The sequence below is a fragment of the Bufo bufo genome, chromosome 3 (assembly GCF_905171765.1).
Source record: "Bufo bufo chromosome 3, aBufBuf1.1, whole genome shotgun sequence".
Classification (NCBI taxonomy): Eukaryota; Metazoa; Chordata; class Amphibia; order Anura; family Bufonidae; genus Bufo; species Bufo bufo.
Genome location: NC_053391.1, coordinates 634,620,248 through 634,632,136, shown reverse-complemented (window position 1 = coordinate 634,632,136; position 11,889 = coordinate 634,620,248).

Genomic DNA, 11,889 nt, shown 5'->3' with positions numbered 1-11,889 from the left:
CACGTTTTTGTGCAAGAGGCCTAAAGGGGGGGGGGGAAATGTGTGTTTTAAGGAGCTCTAAGGGGGTGTACACACATAAGATTTGCAAGGAAATTTGTGCACGTTTCTGCAGCATACCGGCACCAAAATCTGCAACTTCATGCGCACTGCATATCTATGTGCCTCTGCCCACAGTGGGCAGAACACGCATGCCCAGGCCCGGCAGTTATGCGCGAACGGGCTATAGGGAAATATGATGCCACAGGGCTGGCCGGAGTTTACTGAGGAGTAAGGCTCCATTCACGCGTCCGCAACGTGTTTTGCGGATCCGCAAAACACTGACAGCGGCAATGTGCGTTCCGCATTTTGCGGACTGCACATTGCCGGCACTAATAGAATATGCCTGTTCTTGTCCGCAATTGCGAACAAGAATAGAACATGTTCTATTTTTTTTGCGGACCCGGAAGTGCTGCCCCTTAGAAATGAATGGGTCCGCAATTCCGGACGTGTGAATGGAGCCTTAGGCAGGGGAACTTGGGCACTTTCAGCAAACTCTCCGCCCCTGGGCACTTGCGATGGATCTGAAAAACTAAACACATGTAACCTCTGTGTCCCACTGAACAATGTGATCTGTTTAAAACCGGTCAGGTAGGTGACAGACTCCTTTTAAATGTAGGACAAACAGGTGTATATATATTTTTTTTTGGTAGCAAGGTCTTTTTCATCCTTGAGCTGCATTTTTGGGGCAGTGGCTTTTTATTTTTTCTGCATGTTTGTCTCATTTCCCCCCCACATTGCCTGCTGTGCAGGTGTTTTTACAATTTTTTATTTTTATTTTTACGGATCATTTTAACATAACACACTATATGGGGAAAAATAGCTCAAAAACAATTATAATAAAGTCAGGATTTTTTTTTCCCAACAAAAAAAAATTGCCAGGGACAAATCTGTATGTGAAGGAGCCCTAGAGGGGTTTAGTTTTCCTAAGTATTTTTTTATCAGTTATATACATTGAACATAAACTGCTGGCGTTGTGGAAGTGCAGAGCTGGCTAATGTAGATAGAAGTCACATGAAGACCAGGCAGGTTGTTGGTGTCATTTACTGCCAGTCATCACTCCGCTCCCATGAGAAGAGAACTCTATTGACGCTGCAGGTTTTTCCGGCCGAGCTCATTGTGATCCTGCAGTTTACTTTTTGCAAGGTCTGAATTTTCAGCCGCAGAAACTGCTTAGTCATGACTGGCGGTGTGAGCTGGCTCCAGACCGCAGCTACTCTGAGGAAGCAGATTGGATTGCTCATTGTGATTAAACAGGTTGGAAATGTATAAAACGCCTTCTACGCAGATTATTTTTTACGTCTCGTTGAGGAAATCTATTCTGATTGATGATTGTTTTATGTATACTTTATCCGCACGCTCGGTATTTTTGCATCAGTATCTGTAAGCCGAAACCACAAGTGAAGCCTGCAGAGAGAAAGTATAAGGAAAAGATTCGTGCCTCTTCTGTTTTTTTGGGATCCACTTCTGGTTTTGGCTTCCAAATATTGAGCGTGTGAACGAGGCCTATGGCTAATTTCAGACGAGCGTGTCCTCTGTGGAAAACATCCTCTGTGTGGGAGCGTGATTTCCCATTATGAACAGGACCCTATGACCTCATTTATAATGCTATGTGCCTGACCTCGGATCCATTGCATTGTACTGATGGCGTATTTCCCACTTGTTTGAAATTAGCCAAAAGGGTAGAGTTTGGCAGAAAAAAAGAGCTATGTTCACACAGTTTTAAAAAAATAAAATAAAAATCACTGCTACAAATGTCATAAAAATCACATGCAGTATGGAAAAAACAAGAGCAGTTCCTATGGCATTTTGTAGTCTTTAAAAAAAAAAAAAAAACACCCCATAGGAAATACACGTGTATTGCATTTTTTAAAGGGGTTGGGGAATTTAACTATCTACCCCTGCCCCACATTTATCATCCAGTCTGAGCCCCTGTAACAAATCTGATGCAGTTTTAGACGGCCTAAATTTATGCCATCTATAGGACTAGTAGATCTAGTGTATACAGACCTGCTGCCCCGCAGTATGTCACAACAGTCTTGTAAAGCCTGGGTCCGTATTCCTCCTGTAACTGAGGAGCCCAAGTTAAAGGAGAAATGAGTGGCACAAAGGGTAAAATAAAAAAATTTGGGCAAAATTAAAGGGGCCTCACACTTTCACAATTAGCGTTTTTGTTTTCCGGTATTGAGTTCCGTCCAAGGGGCTCAATACCGGATTTTTTTTTATCCGTTTTACCCTAATGCATTCTGAATGGAGAGCATCAGGATGCATCAGTTCAGTCCCTCTTACGTTTTTTGGACGGAGAAAATGCTGCATCATGCTGCAGTTTTCTCTCCGGCCAAAAATACTGAACACACGCCGGATCCGGCATTAATTTACATTGAAGTGTATTAGTGCCGAATCTGGCTTTCCGGTCTGCGCAAATCGCAGACCTTTTTAAAAATGCAAAAAAATTTTTTATACTGGATCTTTTTTTCCGGATGACACCGGAGAGACAGATCCGGTATTTTAATGCATTTGTCAGACGGGTCCGTCTGACAAATTCCATCAGTTTGCGTCCTGCCTGCCGGAATCCTCTGCCGCAAGTGTGAAAGTACCCTTAGGCGTGGAAAATAGTCTAATTTCAAGCCAGCAAGGAAGCTGTCTTACATGTAGAACTGGCGCTAGAGGCGCCTAAGTTATGGAGAGGCTTGCGTCTCTTCATAACTTCAGCGGATCCAATGTCAGATATAGAGGTTATGAAGAGTAAATGACCCTCTAAATGTTTTAATGCTCTTTTCTGTATGAAGAATACAAGGTCAGGGCAGGATTTCGCTCTCTGTACGTAAAGTGCAGGATTCCATTCCCTGACAACAAGAGTTGCATGCACTTTCCTTCTGCAATGATAGGCTTATTTTATGTAAAGCTGGATAATCCGGTGCCTTCTGTCAGCCTTTACAGATATAACAGAGGACATGTTCTTAACCAAGAGCTGTCAGCAGCATGTAATAATTTCCATGGGACCGATAGCATCAAGAAACCTGTCATGCAGCTGAACAGCAGCTAGGGGGAGCCGCAGTACAAGATTCTAAGGCCTGGTTCACACATGCGTTGTGGGTTTCTAGTTTTGGGATCCGGGAGACGGTTTCAAAACGACCAAAACGGATCAGTTTTATCCCCATTCATTGTCAATGGGGACAAAACTCATCAGGATACATTCCATTCTGCTGCTGGATACGTTTTTTTTTGTTAGCTAAAGAAATGGATCCAGCGACCATTGACTTACAATGATTTTCATAACTGATCCGGTTTGTTCCATATCACAGAGACACAAAACTTGAGCTTGCAGCGGTTTTGTGTCCAGTCCAAAAACGCATCTGTTTTTTGTTTTTTTCAGTTTAGATTTAATACAACCGGATTCGACCAAAACCGATGCATCTGGATGTATTAAATGGTACGGATCCGTTAAATTTCGGTTTTGAGATCCCCCCTGCCAGTTGTCAAAACCGGAATTAACAACACAAGTGTGAAAGGCAGGTGAATCAAAACTAGAACAAGAATAGTGGCGCTGCCCCCACCGAAGCTGGTTACTATTTCTGTATCTTTATTCTAGGGATTAAAGAGGTTTTCTGGGAGTTCAAGGTCATCAATATCTGACCGGTGGGGGGGGTCTGACTTCTGGCACCCCGGTCAACTAGCTATCTGATGAGGCCGTGGTGCTTTGGTGAAGTCATATGTTCTATTTAACCACTTAAGGACCACAGGTTTATACCCCCCTAAAGACCAGGCCCTTTTTTACAAATCGGCACTACACTACTTTCACCGTTTATTGCTCGGTCATGCAACTTACCACCCAAATGAATTTTACCTCCTTTTCTTCTCACTAATAGAGCTTTCATTTGGTGGTATTTCATTGCTGCTGACATTTTTACTTTTTTTGTTATTAATCGAAATTTAACGATTTTTTTGCAAAAAAATGACATTTTTCACTTTCAGTTGTAAAATTTTGCAAAAAAAAACGAGATCCATATAGAAATTTTGCTCTAAATTTATAGTTCTACATGTCTTTGATAAAAAAAAAAATGTTTGGGTAAAAAAAAAAATGGTTTGGGTAAAAGTTATAGCGTTTACAAACTATGGTACAAAAATGTGAATTTCCGCTTTTTGAAGCAGCTCTGACTTTCTGAGCATCTGTCATGTTTCCTGAGGTTCTACAATGGCCAGACAGTACAAACACCCCACAAATGACCCCATTTCGGAAAGTACACACCCTAAGGTATTCGCTGATGGGCATAGTGAGTTCATAGAACTTTATATTTTTTGTCACAAGTTAGCGGAAAATGATGATTTTTTTTTTTTTTTTTTTTTCTTACAAAGTCTCATATTCCACTAACTTGTGACAAAAAATAAAAACTTCTATGAACTCACTATGCCCATCACGAAATACCTTGGGGTCTCTTCTTTCCAAAATGGGGTCACTTGTGGGGTAGTTATACTGCCCTGGCATTCTAGGGGCCCAAATGTGTGGTAAGGAGTTTGAAATCAAATTCTGTAAAAAATGACCTGTGAAATCCGAAAGGTGCTCTTTGGAATATGGGCCCCTTTGCCCACCTAGGCTGCAAAAAAGTGTCACACATCTGGTATCTCTGTATTCAGGAGAAGTTGAGGAATGTGTTTTGGGGTGTCATTTTACATATACCCATGCTGGGTGAGATAAATATCTTGGTCAAATGCCAACTTTGTATAAAAAAATGGGAAAAGTTGTCTTTTGCCAAGATATTTCTCTCACCCAGCATGGGTATATGTAAAATGACACCCCAAAACACATTCCCCACCTTCTCCTGAGTACGGCAATACCAGATGTGTGACACTTTTTTGCAGCCTAGGTGGGCAAAGGGGCCCATATTCCAAAGAGCACCTTTCGGATTTCACAGGTCATTTTTTACAGAATTTGATTTCAAACTCCTTACCACACATTCGGGCCCCTAGAATGCCAGGGCAGTATAACTACCCCACAAGTGACCCCATTTTGGAAAGAAGAGACCCCAAGGTATTCGCTGATGGGCATAGTGAGTTCATGGAAGTTTTTATTTTTTGTCACAAGTTAGTGGAATATGAGACTTTGTATTAAAAAAAAAAAAAAAAAAATCAGCATTTTCCACTAACTTGTGACAAAAAATAAAAAATTCTAGGAACTCGCCATGCCCCTCACGGAATACCTTGGGGTGTCTTCTTTCCAAAATGGGGTCACTTGTGGGGTAGTTATACTGCCCTGGCATTTTCCAGGGGCCCTAATGTGTGGTAAGTAGGTAAATGACCTGTGAAATCCTAAAGGTGCTCTTTGGAATATGGGCCCCTTTGCCCACCTAGGCTGCAAAAAAGTGTCACACATGTGGTATCGCCGTATTCTGGAGAAGTTGGGGAATGTGTTTTGGGGTGTCATTTTACATATACCCTTGCTGGGTGAGAGAAATATCTTGGCAAAAGACAACTTTTCCCATTTTTTTTATACAAAGTTGGCATTTGACCAAGATATTTCTCTCACCCAGCATGGGTATATGTAAAATGACACCCCAAAACACATTCCCCAACTTCTCCTGAGTACGGCGATACCAGATGTGTGACACTTTTTTGCAGCCTAGATGCGCAAAGGTGCCCAAATTCCTTTTAGGAGGGCATTTTTAGACATTTGGATACCAGACTTCTTCTCACGCTTTGGGGCCCCTAGAATGCCAGGGCAGTATAAATACCCCACATGTGACCCCATTTTGGAAAGAAGACACCCAAGGTATTCAATGAGGGGCATGGCGAGTTCATAGAAATTTTTTTTTTTTGGCACAAGTTAGCGGAAATTGATATTTTTAATTTTTTTCTCACAAAGTCTCCCGTTCCGCTAACTTGGGACAAAAATTTCAATCTTTCATGGACTCAATATGCCCCTCACGGAATACCTGGGGGTGTCTTCTTTCCGAAATGGGGTCACATGTGGGGTATTTATACTGCCCTGGCATTCTAGGGGCCCTAAAGCGTGAGAAGAAGTCTGGAATATAAATGTCTAAAAAATTTTACGCATTTGGATTCCGTGAGGGGTATGGGGAGTTCATGTGAGATTTTATTTTTTGACACAAGTTAGTGGAATATGAGACTTTGTAAGAAAAAAATAATAATAATTCCGCTAACTTGGGCCAAAAAAATGTCTGAATGGAGCCTTACAGAGGGTGATCAATGACAGGGGGGTGATCAATGACAGGGGGGTGATCAGGGAGTCTATATGGGGTGATCACCACAGTCATTGATCATGCCCCTGTAAGGCTTCATTCAGACGTCCGGATGCGTTTTGCGGATCCGATCCATCTATCAGTGGATCCGTAAAAATCATGCGGACGTCTGAATGGAGCTTTACAGGGGGGTAATCAATGACAGGGGGGTGATCAGGGAGTCTATATGGGGTGATCACCACAGTCATTGATCACGCCCCTGTAAGGCTTCATTCAGACGTCCGGATGCGTTTTGCGGATCCGATCCATCTATTAGTGCATCCGTAAAAATCATGCGGACATCTGAATGGAGCTTTACAGGGGGGTGATCAGGGAGTCTATATGGGGTGATCACCACAGTCATTGATCATGCCCCTGTAAGGCTTCATTCAGACGTCCGGATGCGTTTTGCGGATCCGATCCATCTATCAGTGCATCCGTAAAAATCATGCGGACGTCTGAATGGAGCTTTACAGGGGGGTAATCAATGACAGGGGGGTAATCAATGACAGGGGGGTGATCAGGGAGTCTATATGGGGTGATCACCACAGTCATTGATCACGCCCCTGTAAGGCTTCATTCAGACGTCCGGATGCGTTTTGCGGATCCGATCCATCTATCAGTGGATCCGTAAAAATCATGCGGACGTCTGAATGGAGCTTTACAGGGGGGTGATGAATGACAGGGGGGTAATCAATGACAGGGGGGTGATCAGGGAGTCTATATGGGGTGATCAGGGGCTAATAAGGGGTTAATAAGTGACGGGGGGGGGGGGTGTAGTGTAGTGTAGTGGTGCTTGGTGCTACTTTACTGAGCTACCTGTGTCCTCTGGTGGTCGATCCAAACAAAGGGGACCACCAGAGGACCAGGTAGCAGGTATATTAGACGCTGTTATCAAAACAGCGTCTAATATACCTGTTAGGGGTTAAAAAAAACACATCTCCAGCCTGCCAGCGAACGATCGCCGCTGGCAGGCTGGAGATCAACTCTCTTACCTTCCGTTCCTGTGAGCGCGCGCGCCTGTGTGCGCGCGTTCACAGGAAATCTCGGCTCACGCGAGATGACGCCTATTGGCGTTAGCGTAGCCTGGGGGAGCCGCCGCAATGACGCCTTTCGGCGTTACAGTTGCGGGAAGTGGTTAAGTGAATGGGACTGAGTTGCAATACCGAGCACAACCACTATACAATGTATGGCGCTGTGTTTGGTAAGGTGCGAGGAGGCTGCAGCACACAATGGAGTGCTGCGGCCCCTTCAATCAACTGATTGGCTGGGAGAGGGAACCCTACTGATGACCTATATTGGATTCCAGGAAAAACCCCTATAAATTGGTGTAGGTTTTACCAAATAAACTTATGAGTCATAAAAATAAAAGAAGATGTTTTCGGACATTAAAGGTGTTGTCATGAAGACGACCTCTGTCCATATGGTTATGGAGGTGCTCAGATGGACTCCAGATAATCCATGTATGAGATGGAAACTGATGGAGTTGCCCATAGCAACCAGATTCCAAAGGAGCTCTGAAAAATGAAAGGTGGAATCTGACTGGTCGCTATGGGAAACTAAGCTAGTTTTCTTTTACATCAGTTTTTGAAAATTCCTCCAATGTGTGAACCAGGCCTAAGAAGCCTGGCACATGACCAGGTCTGGTTTTTAACCACTGGAACAATGAAGATTCTTATTTAATGACCGCAAGCAGAGATCTTGAAAACCATGAAAAACTGATAGATAATACTGGAAACAAAGAAATAACCTTGCAACTCCTTTTCTTTCAAGTTATAACCCTAAAAATTCTGACATGCACTTTTTTATGTACATAAACTACTCTCTTAGGGCTGATTCAGAAAGCCGTATGCTGTCTGCAAAAATGTGGATCCGTTTTTTGTGGATTAGACGCAGTTCTATTCACTTCTAGGGGACCTTTTCTTCGGCTCTGCAAAACAAATAAAACCTGTCCTATACTTGTCAGTGAAAATCAGGAAGTGGCCCCATTGAGTCCACGGGGCTGCAAAAATGTGGAATGCAATCCATTTTTTGCGGACATGATAAATTGGCCGCAAAGAAACAGATTCACATTTTTCCCTTCCCCCATGACAGCACCACAGAGAGAGAGGATCTGCCACGAGGGACAGGAAACCTGCAGAATAAAAAGGTGGAGCCTCTCTCCAACCTCAGTGGTTTCCTGTCCCTGGAGCGGGAGACCTGCAGTTTTCCTTTCAGGTACCACTAGCCTAGGAGATGCCAGAAATGTTCTGGAGGGCTATGTGGTAATACCTGCCGGGGGTCTATCGCGCCATAGTTGTCTGGCAGCCTGCCTTTGGGCCTGTGCCTGTCTGGATGGTTGTTTCTAATCCTTTACTCGTCTGTCTGGTTGCAGGTGAACCTGTGCCTATCTGGGTGGCTGCCTTTGAGCCTATGCCTTTCTGGTGGGCTGCCTTTGAACCTATACCTGTTTGGCTGGTTGACTGCCTTTTTGAGTCTTTGACTGTCTGGCTGATTACCTTGGAATCTGTGACTGTCTGGCTGACTGCTTGGAATCCGTTCTGGCAGGCTGGCTACATTTTGGTATTTGCCTGGTTGGCCTCATGTACCTAGGGAGCTGTTTCCTTCTGTGTTTATGCTTGCTGGGATGACGGCTCTTGCTGTCTCCTGCTGCTGAGTTTATCTAGTGTGTTGATCAGCGGACAGCTCCACATGGCCGACGGCTTCTATGGCTTTGTCGGCATGAGGGACAGCTACTGGCGGCCGTGTCTGCATGGCTGGTGTCTTCTGTTGCCATGTCTAAATAGTGGACCACTCATGCAGCAGTGTCTGGATGAATAAACTTGGCTCTGAGTGAGTATCTATGTGTCCAGCGGTGCCTGGCGTGCCGCCAAGTCTTTGTGGCGGTCTATCTTGGTGTCTATGCATGCAGGGTGAACTAGTTCTGTGCCTATGTTTGGTTGTCAATTTGTAGTTTAATAGTCTACAATAGGCATAGCACTCCAACAAAGCCCTATAATACTCCTGATGAGGAGTGAGAAAATGGGCTGGACCATATTGCTTGAATGGCCTACAGTATGTATGGCGTATCAACAGATCCCTATATGGCTCCTGGTGGGGAGTAATAAGATGGACTGGAACATTTAGTCTGGATGGCCTACAGGAGGTATGGCGCACCAGCAAACTCCTATAAATTCTTAACGCTGATCTAGAATTCCAAAACTGAAGGGTCCAGTGTGCTCTTTGGACCTCTGGCGGCGGACCCGTGAGCTCCCCTGGGGGATGAAGGCCACGGTAGTTTTCCATCATGGACACCAGATTGCGAGGAAGGAGATTTGACATCTTAAGTTCTTCTGGTAGATGTAACACAAGGCCTCCAGTGGATCTTGGATCAAAGCATCTGTCTTGCAATATATTCTGCACCAAAGGAATCGGTGTTCAGCACTCATTTTCAGTTGGTCATTCCTTATCAAGATAAGTACTTCTCTAAGATGTTTTGTTAAAATCTGTTACGATTATTTTGATAAACACTTGATGAGAAACCCATTTGAGATTATTTTTATGGTTTCCTAGAATGTTATTGATCCGACCCTTTTTTCTTAGGTTCAGACCTCTAGTTAACTTTTAGATTCCCTATACTTCCATCTGGGTATCCTTACCTTTTCATTACTTTTCTAACACTTCTGATAAGCCCAGGAATCTAAAGGAATAAGTTGCCACTGTCCGGACTTTTCGGAGATGCCTTATACGTTACCTAGGGGTAACTAGGGATTGGAGAAGTCCTCCGCGCTTTTGTTTCCTTTTTGGCATAAATAAGGGTAAGGCGGCCTTGAAGAGTTCACTATCCAGATAGATTAGGTCATTTTTTTCTCTCGCTTACATCTCTCCTGGAATCACAACTAAGACAGTAGCCCGTCAGAGGGTCAGTATGCCAAGGCAGTATAAAGTGAAGTATAGAGTATTCACAGAGTACCACCCTAATTAAAACGTAGCCTTTATTCAAAGTGCTAAAGAAATATTAAATCAAAAGAAAGGCTGTGTAAACTCGGCAGTTATTCGTATTCCACAATATGGGATAGGGCAGATTTATAGGCAGGATGGTGATGGTCTGATGGGGGACCTTTACCTGATTCTCAACCTATTCTCACGCTATTGATCCCTGCCTATAGAACGGAATGGCCGCCCCGATGGGGGGCGATCCCATATTCAGGAACCTCCTACAAGCCCTCGGATGGCCCTTAAGACAGATATGCAAGGCACCTAAATAAGGTGCCCTAAGGTGGGTCTATTAGATACCCTACTATAAATACAAAAAGTAATAAACGCTGAGTACACACAAAAAAAAAAAAGGCTAAGTACATCAAAATAGATGCTGAGTACATCAGAGTAAAAAAAGTGCTGAATACATCAAGTTGAGTCATTGCTCAATACATAACGATGAATAGATGCTCAGTACAATTTCTGCAATATCGAATTGTATCCTGATTAACACAACAAAAACTTCAGTTTGCAAAGGTCATCGCAATTAATTTATAGGTCCCTTTTATCCCAACGCGTTTCCCCCAGTGTGTAAAGTGGGCTCATCAGGGGACATAGATGCAGTATTTAGATAGGCATCAAAGGTATTATTTCACAAATGACCCAACCTGGTGTCCAACAATTCTTTGTAACACCAGTTGATCATAGGTAAAAGATAGATGTTGATATTCATTCAGCAAAGGCAAGAGTGAGAAGGTAGGGAAACTTATTCTACTTGCGCAGTCTACCTCTTGGGAGGGGAGGGCTAATGTTTCTATTGTGCAAACCTGTTAGGCTGCCACGTGGTCTTCTCCTTCTACCTTACCGTCACTATTGGCTCCAGCTAAATTCTGCCTCTGTTCTTCTGTCGGTAAGTTCTGCAAGTGGTGCCTCCCCCCCGTAAGGAAGGAGTATTCTTCTCTGTAATTCCTGTCTGTGGTGCTGTCGTGGGGGGAGGGAAAAATAATGATTACATTTACCGGTTATCAGATTTTCCTTGACCTCACGACAGCACCCTTCCTTATTCCCTCCCTGATGTTTCTGGTTTCTTGACTTGAGTTGCACAGGGTATGAAAAAAATAAAATAAATATATATATATATATATACAGTACAGACCAAAAGTTTGGACACACCTTCTCATTCAAAGTTTGGACACACCTTCTCTTTCAAAGAGTTTTCTTTATTTTCATGACTATGAAGGCATCAAAACTATGAATTAACACATGTGGAATTATATACATAACAAACAAGTGTGAAACAACTGAAAATATGTAATATTCTAGGTTCTTCAAAGTAGCCACCTTTTGCTTTGATTACTGCTTTGCACACTCTTTGCATTCTCTTGATGAGCTTCAAGAGGTAGTCACCTGAAATGGTCTTCCAACAGTCTTGAAAGAGTTCCCAAAGATGCTTAGCACTTGTTGGCCCTTTTGCCTTCACTCTGCGGTCCAGCTCACCCCAAACCATCTCGATTGGGTTCAGGTCCGGTGACTGTGGAGGCCAGGTCATCTGGCGCAGCACCCCATCACTCTCCTTCATGGTCAAATAGCCCTTACTTTCAAAGTTTTCCCAATTTTTCGGCTGACTGACTGACCTTCATTTCTTAAAGTAATGATGGCC